Source organism: Pogonomyrmex barbatus, unplaced genomic scaffold, assembly GCF_055798465.1.
Source record: "Pogonomyrmex barbatus isolate J1 unplaced genomic scaffold, ASM5579846v1 scaffold12, whole genome shotgun sequence".
NCBI lineage: Eukaryota > Metazoa > Arthropoda > Insecta > Hymenoptera > Formicidae > Pogonomyrmex > Pogonomyrmex barbatus.
The window spans coordinates 3,871,519-3,886,011 of NW_028297108.1; the positions used below are offsets into that span (position 1 = coordinate 3,871,519).

Consider the following 14,493-nt stretch of genomic DNA (forward strand, 5'->3'; position numbering starts at 1 on the left):
AAATTTCAAGAATTTTTAAGATTAATATAATAACGTTTAATGTTCATATACGTAGAACATTAGAATTTCATTATCCCTTAAAATGATCGTAACATAATGAACGTATTAAAGTACCTCATATCCGTTCCGATAATTCTGTTTCCGATTAAAATTTTAAACGGTTAAACGTTTTAGCTTTGACGCTAATGATATTTTTCCTTTTAACTTGGATGAATTATACGACGATTTTATATTTTCGAAATTTTATCAGCGAATACTGAAACTTGATTATGCCACTGATATTCGTTCCTTTGTTTTAATTCCCATATGACTTTTATTGTTATGATCGATTACCGCTTTATGAATTCAGCATGTCAATTTTGCTCTTTGCAAAACGTTTAAGAGAAACTACTTTCCATTATTACGTACGTACGAGTATCGTTCAGTGGTTTCCATCTATTATATCAATGCCCTGAGGCATACAAGCTATTATTACAATATATTATATAAGACATTCAAAATAATTTAATAATGGTTGCCTTTGATCGTTATTATAGATGAAAATAATTAAACGTTAAAGTTTCATTGTCAATAACGATACATAATATATCTTAATATAGCTTAATATATCTTAAGAAATAACGGATTGTATCAACTTTTATTCGCTTAATTATTTACTTATTTCAAAAGATTTAGCTATTAGGATTACTGTTTTTTGAAATAAGTATGAATAAAGGATGTAGTGGAATTTGTGTGTCTTATAAAGCGGAGGATTGCCATGTACGATGCGAAACGTCGAAGTTGACTGGCGAAAGACGGAGTTACAAGTCCTGAGGGACTGGTCACATCTATCGCGAAAAATCGGAACGTATCCTCGTCGCAATGTTCCCTCTCGAATGCGATACGTATTTTCGCTACATTCTCGTAAAGTAATATAGCTGTGAACTCGTACTTTCTCGTGTAGTTATCACAAGAGACGGAAGCTCTTTCTGTCTTCGTCCATTTCCTATCGCTCGCTGCTCTATCGCAATGCATTTCATTGATCTGAAAGGAAGACTCTGTCTTCCGTAGATCGTTCTTCGTCTTCTTCGTCGAATTTCTTCGTCACTACGGCTTGTCGTGTTTTTCTTTTATTTCTCTTACAATCGTCTTTTTTACATCCTTTTATGGTTTCGGCCGCCCGCGTTCGACATTGGTACTTCCAGCAAGAATTTTATATTTTTCCCCTTTATTTTTCTTTTTACATCTTCCCTCATCCGCTGCTTTAGTTTCTTTGATGATCAGATCAATCGCTTCGTTCTCTTATGAAGAAATGGCATTTCCTCTCGTTATCTTCACTCGACTTTTCATTACTATTTTGTACGTTGTTTTTCACTATTTATTATACATGTATACATATGTACAACATTGACTTAATTTTTAATACAGAAGGATTTCGTATGTCTCGTACGTTACGTAAAAAGTTTGTTGCTTTTTCTTACTTTGAAATTTTAGTTTATAAATATTACATAACATGCATTAAATGAGTGCACATAATACTTAATAGTTATGTACTCCATATCCGTATATTCAAACGTACTATTCAAGAACAGGTTCCGTGCTAATCGCGCACGTACGATCGTGGCATAGATTTGTACCTTGAACTCGATAGGCAACTTGGAACGCAAGCATATTAATCTGCGGATATATAGGGCGTATGGGTCCGGGAATTAATTTCAAACAATTGGCCTGCACGAAGTTTGCGCGGAGCGGTTATGGGATGCGATAGCGACGGTTCTGTCTTTTCGAAAAAACTCGATATCGATTTGAGCCACCGATTAAGACGACGTACCTTCCCGATTTCAACTGTTTCCTCCAACTATTATATCAACAATATATTTTATATATCGGATGATTCTTAAAAATTCGAATCTCACTCGTGAAATATAGCTAGCAAAATATAGGAAAAGCTAATTTCATCGTGTAACTTGCGGCCGTTTTCAATCCTAAAATACAATTGCGACTTTTTATCCAATGAATAATAACGTGATGCAAATTTTGGAACAGCAAATTGCAATCCTAAGCGTGTAATCGATTGGATTCTAAATTAGTGGCCAAATTTTCGAGCGTCACAGATTTGCGGTGCACGTCCGCGATCAAATCTCGAGATCGATCCTACTCGGAGATTGTGTTGCGGATAAGATTGCGCTCGCTTCTTGGCACGGAGGATCACTTGGATTCCGCCGGATGGTTTTCATGACGCAATCGCATAGTGGGAACGGCAAGGTGCTCTCTATTTCTCTCTCTGTGTTATCTTTTTAATATATTTATTATTTAATTGGAATTAAAACGAGAAATTTGTAGTTGTTTACAATAATATTTTACTATACACATTATATTATTATTTATTACATTTCACAATTTATAATATATCAAATTTTTATCAAAACATCAAACCAAATTTTTTTATCGTCTACTGACCTGTATTTTGGAAATCCGATATATTGTAGAAAAATTTTATTTCATATTATTGTAAAGAATATAATACTATTTAATTTTATATATAAAAAAGGCATTTGAATTGTTGAAATTATTGCTAACTTGTATTATAAAAAAATAAGAAAAAATGAGAGGTAGAAAAATTTCTTTTACAATATACCATTCGTATTGGAAAATCTTTGATAAAATTTGAAATATTTTCGGATATTTCAATGTTTCGTGATATTTTCGGGATGCTTGTGCTCGCGTTATTTCAAATTTCAGCTTCCGATGTATGATTATATTCTGGGAGAAATAAAATCATTATTTTGATGAGCGCCAGTTGTATCATTAAAGTGTAATTGATACCACTCTTCATTGAGTATACTTAATTATTCAAGAGGCTAGAGAAGTTATAATGATTTCGTGACAATCGTACGTTCGAAAAAACGGAAATACAGAGATTTAAAGGAAATTAAATATCTGCGATATATCATATACAAACAAATGAAAATTTAATTTCAGAGCGCATTAAATTATGCTCTACTTTCATTGCCTCTGCGGTGTGGCATATTTATTCAATAGCCGACAATTTAAAACGCATTGAGTGGCGAATTAATTTTTTGTTACATGATAATCGTACGATAAATTCAGGATTTTGAAAATATCCGCGAAAAAAATGAAATTCCATCTAATTTTTATTTTTATTTACGTTTTCCTTACTTATTTATTGCAAATGAATTTATGCACTTAATGCCACACGCTGGCGCTACTGTAATTTCATTGGATACAATTATATTTGATCGTAGCGCTCGAACCACTTGAGCTCTATGATGGATACTCATTCACGGATATCGAAAAAACGCGCGCACTAATCAACATGATATGACGATTGCCCGTTCGACATTTCCGATACTCGACTATACCGTGCGATGAACTTCGGACGTTGACATATGTGACATACGCGATCGTCATTTTGCTGGACGCGACAAGCACAAATTACGAACAGTTGATTACTATTGGATATACCATTATTTGAGCCGTTCTTATGGCATGGCAAACCCTGTAGCAGGGAGAGATCGTATTTTGAATTATTGCCGAGCAAAATTTGCAATGCAAAATGGAATAAAGTTGTTCACTACCAATTACGTGCAACAACAAAATGTAATGTCACACTCCTCTGCTTTTGCAAATAGTCCAATCACCCTTCAATGATCCCGATGGTTTACCACACGTCGCGTGGCACGTTCGCACGCATTCCGAGTGTGCATCTCATGGAATTGTCAACGTTGTAATATCACATGGATGCACCTGTGACCGCACAGAGCCGAGTTATAATGCGTCTTGTAATCTCAAGAGTCAAGCTCTACATCATCGAGATCGTCACGAACGCGGGAAACGCGGGAAACGCGGGATTGCTCGCGGATTATCGATACACGTTGATTCTTTCTTTTTTTTACGCCACGTGCGGATAGTCAATCCGTCACCAATATCGAATTTATCGCCATCATGCGCGTTTACTGACGTAATTTATCTCACGACGGTAACGGCCTTCTCGTAAATCAGCGTCGATTTATTTGCTCGTTCATCGTGCCATTTATTTCACGCTACGTGAAGTTCGCATTTTAATAACTTGAGAACAAACATAGTAATAATGTCACAAGAAGAAGGTTTATTTTTAGCATACTTGTTTCTTATACCTGGAGCTTTCAGAGTTTAATAGAGTTTAATAGAATTTAATGAATTTTCAATGATACGAATATATAATACGATTACTCGTTCAGTCGATGAAAATCGGAATATAAATTCCGATAAAATCATTCAGCCTGAGAAAGAATCAGAAATACGTAATTATTACAACTTATTAGATTATCGGAATGAGAAAAGATCGAAGATTCCTTTATATCTATATATATATATATATATATATATATATATATATATATATATATATATATATATTCTTTTATAATTTAATATAATGTAAGATGAGCCAAGAGGAAAAGTCAAGTAATTTTAGAATGGTCCATGATTATTTCGGAAGCCACTCTCGAGATCATCACTGAAGAATCTTGTAAGTCGTGTAATGCCGAGGCGACGCTACTTCTCTCGCGCGTCTGCCTAAGTAATCACGCTCAGTCCACTGTTTCATCCCTCATTCCCTTTGTTCCGCACCACGACTTTCTTTGCCACGCTCTCGGCAGCGTCGGTAGAATGTGCAAAATGGAATTTGCTGGCGTTAAGTCGGAGTGCTTACGGTGCTTTATTTCTTCACACCCCCGACCCGTCTTTTCTTCCCTTGCGCGCCGCACGACGAACGACCTCTCTTCGTTAGCCGCTGATTATTCGGCTCGTTACCATCGGCATTCCGTTCTCTTGCCTCCTCTCCTCTTCGCCTTCTTTCTCGCTGAGATAAGGGCGCGCGACTCGTAAAATTAGTAGTCGCCGTTTACGAGTTTCTTCGGCGGGGATACCGCACAAATTGAATTTACACGAACAAATGGACGCTATCCTATGGCCTTCGCTCTATGTTCCGACGCGAAAGAAAACAATACGGGAGACAAAAAGGGGAAAAGAAGAAACGAGAAAACGAGGAACGTATTGCAAGGTACGATCTAAAACAGAGAGCAACGTGTAATAAAATTATAACAAAAAGTATGATTCAACGATGAAAATTGAGTAATGATTTTTAATAGCGACGCGTATTTCTGTTGCAATTTCCAAGAATCTCTAATCAATCTTCATATAATAAGCGATAGAATTAATCTCTTATAAGAAAATCGGTTAAGAATAGAGAAAAGATGAGGGATGTTGGATCAATGGAGAAAAACTCTCCTGTTGATCCCGTTGCTCGTACACTCGATATATAGTCGATAACGAGCGACTCAATGAACCGTGAATGCGCTTATACGCTTATATGGCCAAGGCGACGCAGAGAAATTGGCGTTGGCAACGAGGGGGATGGGAGACGAAGAAGTTGAGGGGGAGGGAAAGACGGAACGGCGGAAAACGTGTAGGTTCTTCATGTCTATGGAAGGTAATGGGAGGTCTGGTAAGTCTACTGCCGATAGAATAAAGTTACCAGCTACGGCCCGAGACATCCCGTCCGAACCGCCTCGTAAATCTCGAAAGTTTCGCCGACGAGGGTCGTTTTTTCGGCACTTTTGCATCCTCGGCGCGCCCACACACGTGCACTCTCGAGACAGCACTTATCAACTGTTACGTCGAGTCTCGAGACACACTCGATTTTGACTATCGCTATTGGAGTATAACTATTGATCTATTTGCATAGAAGAGCACGCAGCTGCTTACGATATTCAATTTTTCCCCGAGACGACAGGTTCTCAAGAGAGTGACAAATTTCATCTTTTGAATAATCTTTCGGATGAATAATTAAAAATCGTGTATTTTTTTATTTTATAAGCCATGAATTTCTTCCAGCGCGGTCTAAGTGTCCGGCATACTTTTTATATTATTTACCTGCGAGGCTCGCCGACTTTCTCAATTATTGATCGCTAGCCCATTTACGTGTTCTAGTTAACGCGCGGCAATCATTAGGATGAGAATATGCTAACGAACGATGATTGACGAACAGTACTAATTGGCAATGTAACCAGAGTATTGCTTCATGAAGTATTCATCTTTGATATCGAATTCAATTCCGAGTAATTCCGTTTTTACATTCTTATGTACTTTACATTATCGATCGCATTAACGACCAAAGCTACGACATAATTTCACAATGGCGATGCATAATGTAATGCGTATCAACGATGTCGCTAGCCTAAATAGGTATTTCTGTTGTCGCATTTGAGATCGCCGCTTTGCAGGTTAACGACCGCAGCCATTGTGGTCCACGATGTTTTGCTTGACTTCGTAAGGAGAGTCCGTAAATCACGGCTAAACGGGTTGCGATCCACAGTCGTTATACCGAATTTTCGCATAATACACACACGGAACCGTGTGTACCGCTAAATTTATATCAGTCATTACAAACATCGTGGTTTATGCAATTTCTGCGTCGCCTGCTAATTGAAACAAAAAATCCACCGTCCACTCTCAGTATGAGCAACATTATTCTCGAATAAAAGCCGTTAATCGCAACTAATCGGAAACATTTACGATATTTACTTGGCGGATTTAACTAACAACCTTCGTAATTATCCGCGATACTATCTCAAGAATAATTAATATTTAATGTAAGAAAAAATGAATTTGATACGTATTTCTCTTACGTAATCGTTACTAGAATGTTGATATGACTGCAGCAATGCTGTCATTCGAACGAGTAAAATTTGTAGACATATAATCCTATTTCTTTCCCTCTCGAGGGAAAACAGAAGAAGTTGCAATTTGTGTTGGAAAAATAGCTCGAGAGTAACACCGATGCATCGTAAGGTTTCCGGCTAATGTAAGAACGACATAACTCCAGAGTTACCTCTCACTTGTTCCTCGCGACGTCAGGAAATACGTTTCTTTGTCGGGATCTTACTCAACGGTATTAGGAAGAATTACCACCGTTCTTGTCCTCGAAGAGCGTAGATTATTCTATTCCGTGCTCGGCGAGGAGACTCGGAAAGACTCATTTCATTCGAGCGTGAAGGAGTCCCTTTCCTTTCTCGCCGTTAAATCTTCGGCTAAGTTACGCGAGGTGCTCTTTGGCACCTTACCGGGGTAATTCGGCGGCCGTGTCATTCGAAGTGAAATCCTAATCGCGAGTGGTGTTCGCACCAATGAAACGCGCGCGAACCAGAACGCCAGCGAACCCGAACATGTTCGCCAGCGTCGGCGAACACGTTTGAGACACGTACCAAATGTCACCGCGCTAACGCCGCTGTTGAAGGGTCGCAACATTGCACGGCCGTTCTCTCTCTCTCTCTCTCTCTCTCTCTCTCTCTCTCTCTCTCTCTCTCTCTCTCTCTCTCGCTCTCTCTTTCTCTTCCCTTCCGTTGCACGGCAATGTTCGGTCGAGTGGCATGCCACGTGCGTCGTTAACGGCACTTCCTAAACGCGTCCCTGTTTTAACGCACCCTCTTCACCGCGATTCCGGTTACGCAGATACAACTTGTTTCGAGATTAATCTAGACGTATGCAATTTAACAAATACGAAAATAAACAATTGGAAATCCGCAAAAGATTCAACCGTCTAGAAATAGGAAATTTAATTTTCACATCGAACATCACGAAAAAAATGATGCGGTAAACGGTGTAGTCGGACACTTACTATTCCTACATCCGTCGTCCATTTTTCTATAAATTAATAATTCAACAGTATTTCCCATATAAATAGTATTCTTCGTTATACTTGTATATAATAATTTCATTCTATGAAACACGATGTATCTGTTTAGCGAGGCAATTTTGCACAAAATCTGAGTTTTATGTCAACCGTGAGTTAAGATTAATTATGCGTTATAAAAAAACGCAAGCGAAATACGACTGTTGCCGACGGATGGTGCCAAGCGCGAAGAAACCTTAACATTTATTGCCGACGAATACAGCGGTGCGGCGTGAGAAAAAAAAACCGGCGGAATATTATTATACTGCATCATAGTCACTCGCAAGGCGCGGAGAAAAATGCTTTTGCATCTGCGGCTGACTAACGTTGGGATATAAGTAATGGTTGCGCGAATTTCCTGCGGGGCGATGTGTTACCGGTATGTTTTCCGCGGACCAGCGATACGCCAGTTTCTTATTGCCTCGGAAGCCGCTGGCTTTTATTGCGAGCAAAAAGTGCATATCAAAAGGGGAAACCACGAACGAGTAACACCGCCGGCGATATAAACGCCGCGCTCACGTGGGACGTCAAAAACTCTTGCAATTGTTGCCATGCCGCATCGACGAGCGAAACTGTTTGCTTCGAATTATTTGCCCGTCCATTTAAAACCACTTTTACGACTTCTTCACAGAAAGATTTAACAATGATAATTGTAAGAGGGAACTCTGTCTCTCTCTCTCTCTCTCTCTCTCTCTCTCTCTCTCTCTCTCTCTCTCTCTCTTTCTGTCTCTCTCGAGTGCCCGGCAGATACTCGCGTTCTCGGAAGGAGCATCATGAACAATGAAATCAAATGGTACTATCGCGAACATTTCCACAATAAGCTGAGAAAAACGATGGCGTTCTCTGGCTCAAATAGAAGTTCTCTCCGCGAAAGCTCGGTACAATCCTTTCGCTGAAATTTCCGTCAAAGCGCTCAATCTCACTTGGAAAAATTGGTCTCTTCCTTTACTTGATCTTATTTCATTACTTCATCATTATATTACCTTTCCGCGTAATCAAACGATATTTCTGAAATCTCTGAAGCGACGTAATTTAATCACATGTGGAGGAAGTGGAGCAATCAACATCTTTTTGACCTTTCAAAATGGTTTTATATTTGATGGCCGTAAAAAGATATTTATATTTCTCTTATTTTATTTTTCATTTAATTGGATTTATTATATATTAAGTTATAAATATAAGTTATATATCTATGAAGATCAATGAGACAGTCTAATAATACAAGAACGAATAAAATATTGCATCGCTTTACCGTAACAAAAGATCGATACATTCATCACTAAAAATTGCTGGTCCTCTGTACCACGTTGGTCCAATCGTGGGCTAAAACGTAAAACTGATCGCGACAATAAAGAGCCGGTGGTAACGGCAACGTCGCGCGATATTCTGTCGAGGGTAAAGTCCGTGCTCCATTATCATCCCCTAAATCACACCGGTAACGTTTTTGGAACGGTCGTAACTCCGGACTCTGATGTTTTTGGCCTCATTAGTAGCCGTCTCTTGGCTTGATGCGCTACATGGAGGAGGGTCCCGTTAGGCCAAGAGGGAGCTGAAGGACCTCGCCGGCGAGATGGTCTGGGATGGCGAGGGGGTGAGTGGAGTGGAACGACTAACAGTGGCTGCGATTAATATTCCCCGGTTCTACCGAGAGAGAATCCCGCGCGCCTCGTGTCTTCGTCCCTGTGCCAAGCCTTCTCTCATGTGTTTGCGCTTTGAGTCACAATCACCGACAACGTCGACGCCTACGTCATCGCTACATATCTTTTGAGCCCCGTGTTATGTGTAATATCACGGTGAATCGGAAGCACTTTGCGGCATGACAGCGATTAATTAACGTACACGTAGCTGTCGTTTCTCGCTCTCCCCTTCACTCTCAACAATTAGGTGAGCTTCAATATATTACAAAGACATTTACGGAGCTATATCAGATGACAGGGTCGATTAGGATTAGACCAGGAAATTATATAAATAGTTACTAACTAAGTTAAAGCGCTCTTTAACGAAGGTTTTTCATAAACGCAAGCTTTATTAATTAATATCTCAAAGGCCATCTATGCCATTTCTGGTCTCGGGGATGCTAAACTTAAAATAATAAAATATCAAGTTAAGAATATGACCGTTTGAAAGTTAATATTATTATCAATTATTATATTTATTTACCGGAAGTGAAAATAACAGACGCTTGTGATAATTCGATTGTCAATATTAATTTTAATCATCGCGATATTAATTCGTATTGTTTTTATAAATATGATGTGTACACATTTTATCTTCATATATCTAAATATATACGTTGTTGCCTATATATAAAATAACTGAACATTTTTGTGCTTTCTAAATAACGGACAATCGGGATATATTAAATAGCACAGATGAACATAGTTCTCGCAAACTCTCATTACGATTCAATGAATCCTCGTGGAGCGGGAAGGGATCTATTTGCGAGATTATTTCACATCCGCAAAGCTATTATAATAGTCGAGAGTTGGGGGTGGAGGGGGTAGAGGAATTACGGAGAGTTAAAAGTGTCATTCGCGTACCGCTTTCCGGTTTCCGGCCATGAGATAATTAAGGATCGCAGTTAATTCCGCAAGTCCACCACGCGCAGGTGCACCGATGCTGATGTTATATACAATATATGCATATGTATAAATATACATACATACATACATACATAGTCACTTGTACATATTGCTCGCAAACGCACACTTAAAAGCTGGAAGCGTATCATGAGAATGATGCGTTTATGGAGTTTGCAGTTGTGTGTATCGTCACCTTAATCTTTGCACCGTGATAATAAATACCGTGAAATAAATGAGCTCATCTAGTTGCGTGTCGAGCAAATTTAATTTAAAAACATATAAATTTTTATTCTTGCAAATATTTTACAATAATCTTATACAACAGATATACAATACTTTGTAAAATATAATTTTATATTAAATGGTAGGTATTGTACGGTACTAAAATTGTTTTAAAATTGTTTAACCGGTATTGCACCGTCACTGTGGATGTTAGTTTTTACGATTATAGCCGCGCCGCGAAATACCGCAAAATCACTGATTACGAGGGATATTACGGTTGTTCCCTTGATTCGGGAGCAAATACCGGTAACTAAGGCGACGTAACATTTATTACCTGCCGCGGCTGTCGCTCGCTGGCGAAACAGCGTTACGTAAAGCGCGTACGTTCACCGCGATGTACGTGCAATGAATATGCAGCAAAATCTCCGGGGAGACCGTCGGGATCGCGGGCTGCATTGTAAGAAAATCAACCACGTTAGAGCGGAATATAAAGTTCTTCGAGCGTCTCTCGATGGTGGCGACGCAAACCGGCTGTTATAAACAAGCGAGCATACTAATTAACCGCGCTTTCAACCTTTCGGGAATGCTACAATTTTAGCTAATTAATAGCCCGCGCTCTGCCTCGCGATATTCCTCTACATGCACACCGCGCGAGCTTCTTCTGCGCGAGCGTTTAAGAAAGCATAATCCGAACGCGCTGGTCCGCCCTCGTAATTTACTGGAGCGCTCGCGTTTAACAAGGCAACGCGGCGAGGAAGAAGCCTACGAATCTCTAAATTACCGAGGATACGAGACGGAAGAATACGGAGGCGAGGAAGGAAGCGACGAAGGGAGGGACAGGGAGATCCCGCTGCAACGGCGAGTATTATGCAGAGCGCGGCGGACTGGAGTGCATGAGAAATTAGTGTCTCGTTGCCATAAGACCAACGGCGTCGTCTGTACAGTATGGCCGACAAGGTAAAGCGGCGGGTTTTATTTACAATCTCTAGAAAATAGGTAGAATCGGGGTGGAATGGCGGACAGCGCTGAAAGATGATTTACTCGGTAAGCAAGAAGTGAAGAAGAAAGTAAATATCCGAGTTGACGAAAGAACGAAAGAATACTCGACGATAAAAGCATGAATATATTTGCAAAATTTCAATGCTCTTTTTCTTCGTTCTCCCGTCATTCGCAGATATACGTTAAAATTATAATTAGTACTTGTATCGATGGAAATAGCGTATCATTTCGCAAATTACTGATTTGCGATCGACTCGCGCGAATTTTTACAAACAAGAACGCAACACGTGGAAGATATCGCGGAATAATTTCTGAGCGTTCAAGAGAGGGAAGCCGCGACGGGAATGAGATGAATGAAAAAAGAGGCTAGCGGAAAATAAGGCGGCAGAAGCGTAACATCTCTTTCAGCGTAACATAAAACTTTAGTGTAGGACGCCAAAGGAAACCCCGTCGTGAAAAGAGGTTGCGCGCAAAAATTCTGAACGAAAATATGTGTTAAAACCGCCCCCCTCCCTTTCTCTGTCTTTCTTTCTCTCTCATGTCAAAAGGAAAAAAAAAAATCCGATGAATAAAAGCAAACGGGCGAAGAGCAGCAGCACGGTAGAGAAGCCAAATATCCGTGGCGAGTAATCTGCATAACCACATTAAAGCCGTGATCCGCGAGCTGCCGACAGAGAAAGAGAGCCGAGAACCAGGCGAAAGGAACATCACTTACCGAAAAAAGTCGAAAACGGAGGGAGCCAGCGGTGGCTGGAGGAACGCGGTGGTGAAACGCAGAACTTCGCGGAGTGCGGTGGCGCGGGATGGGATTGGATAGCGCGCGATTACGATACGTAACCCACATTCCCAGCTGTCTGGTTTGCGCGCCGTACGGTTGTTGCACCCGGTAGAGTCGATAGCCAATTACCACGAGCGTATACACCGATATGGTGCATGCATATACGTGGTCGTATCCGCGCGATAGCTCGACGCGCGCGATACTCGTCCGAGATCGAATATAAGCAAGAGGGTGCGTTCTCTCGCGCTCGCCCGCTCGCTCGCTCGCTCGCGAGAGCGCGTTCGTTTGCATAGAATTTGTGTACCGACGGCTTTACGAGGTTGTCGACGTCGTGTAAGTGCCATCCCTATTTTCATCTTCCCTTTTCGTATTTCCTCCTGCTGAGAGAGAGAGGATGGGCGACGTTGCGAGGGTCCCTCCGCCGCTGCTACTGCGAGGCAACGACTATGTTGGAGAACAATCGAGAATGCCGTTCGACGGGTATCAATCGATGCCAGAGGTACGGTAAGTTCGAGTCGATGCGCAAGTCGAAACGCATCTCACGCAGCAAACGGCTTTTGTGAATCGTAACATTCCGAACGCAAAAACGATACTCGGAAGTAACAACGTCTTTTATAAGGTATCTAATAAAATTTTTATTTCTTCCCAAGATACGTGCTCTGTTTTATAAAGAGAAGTTGTTTTATCACTTAAGCTAAATCGCGTGTGAATTTTTTAACTCGAAACTTGCACACGATATCAGCACATTCTTGCGATGAAAGTAATTCTTGTACGTTTAAGTGAAAATGTGCCGTACCGCATATCGATACGACAATCCGCGATTATTCACACCAAGAACAACCATTCTAGGGATGTAAAAAAAGAAAGTAAATCCTATAGTCTTATATTTTCATCGCACACTTCCGATGTAATTGGCGCACGCTAACGTGGAGTATACCCCAACGACTTAATGCGCTGCTTTTGCCTCGCCAACCCAGTAATCTAATTCTGAAATGGCGTTTTAAGACGCGAATTAACGATTCGGTGTAATAAAGCATGCGACACAATTTCTAAGTGAATCGTTTTAACCTCAAAAGTAATTACAGTAATTACGAATAATTAAAGTCAAGTGATTCGATAAAGACCCTCTTATATGAGAATTCTGTAACGTCGTTATTCATGATAGACAATATTTGCCAATCTAGACGTTCGAGATTCTTTCGCGTACGAAACGTGCAGTTTTATGCACACGATTCTTTTAAATAGAAGGCTAATTAAATCAGATTAAGAGCGTTAGTCTTTGTCCGGAACATAATTGTCAGATATTTGTAAACAACAAAAATAATGTTCGAAATAATCAAGTTTATCGATGTCTCAAGTAAGCGTTTCAAGTGTAATAAACAGTTTCATCTTTTTTTATTTTTAATAACTTTCTCACAAATAATTGTAAAAAAATTTCAGGAACGCGTGGTATTATACGAAATTCTTGACGTATAGCTTTCACGACATCACGCAAGAGTGGTCCGATATATCGTATCTTGACTTCGCCAGTCGGCTTTGATCGACGTCTCTATGGTCGCTCGAGGCATCGCGGCTCTACGATTGTGAACGGTACTTAAGCCGATGTGCTATCGACACGCTTGGGAATTGGAGCTGGTAGGGCAGCTGCTACTAAAGTATGCATGAGCAGAGACTGTTTTGTATCGGTTGTAGCTTCATTGTGCGCGCGCGGGTGCTCCTTGTACACGCTAGGTTGTACCTGCACTGAAGCTACAATGTGTACGTCGCGAAGCAACCGTACGATTAAAAATGGTGTCCGATGTCTTTGCGCCGCACTCCTTCAAAACGCTTTAAATTCCGCGCGAATAAACGCAAAATTCTAAAATTGACAACGAAAAAAGAAGGAAATTATTTATACTTCAATCCCATGTGAGGAAACACTTAAAAATTTCCATTATTAATACAATAACGGATAATACAAATGAGGTTATATATAATAGAATGGAGCTCGTTAGACATATTGTATTGTACGTAATAATAAAGTCTGCAAAATGTTATTTGTATCATTCCGTATTGCATCGTATTATGAAAGAAGGAACGTTACACGCTACGAGAAAATAATATAACGATGTAATGATAGCACCGTCTCGTTAGGTAAAGGCCGATAAACAGTTTGTTTTTAATTTAATTTTTTTTTTTTTGGCATTTACGTACGTAAA

At 40.0% G+C, this 14,493-nt stretch overlaps 1 protein-coding gene across 7 annotated transcripts in view; it reads left to right on the forward strand.

Moving 5' to 3' along the window:
• The window catches only part of Lar (tyrosine-protein phosphatase Lar), a 382,209-nt gene that overhangs the window by 13,374 nt on the left and 354,342 nt on the right, over positions 1–14,493 (forward strand). The window lies entirely within an intron of this gene.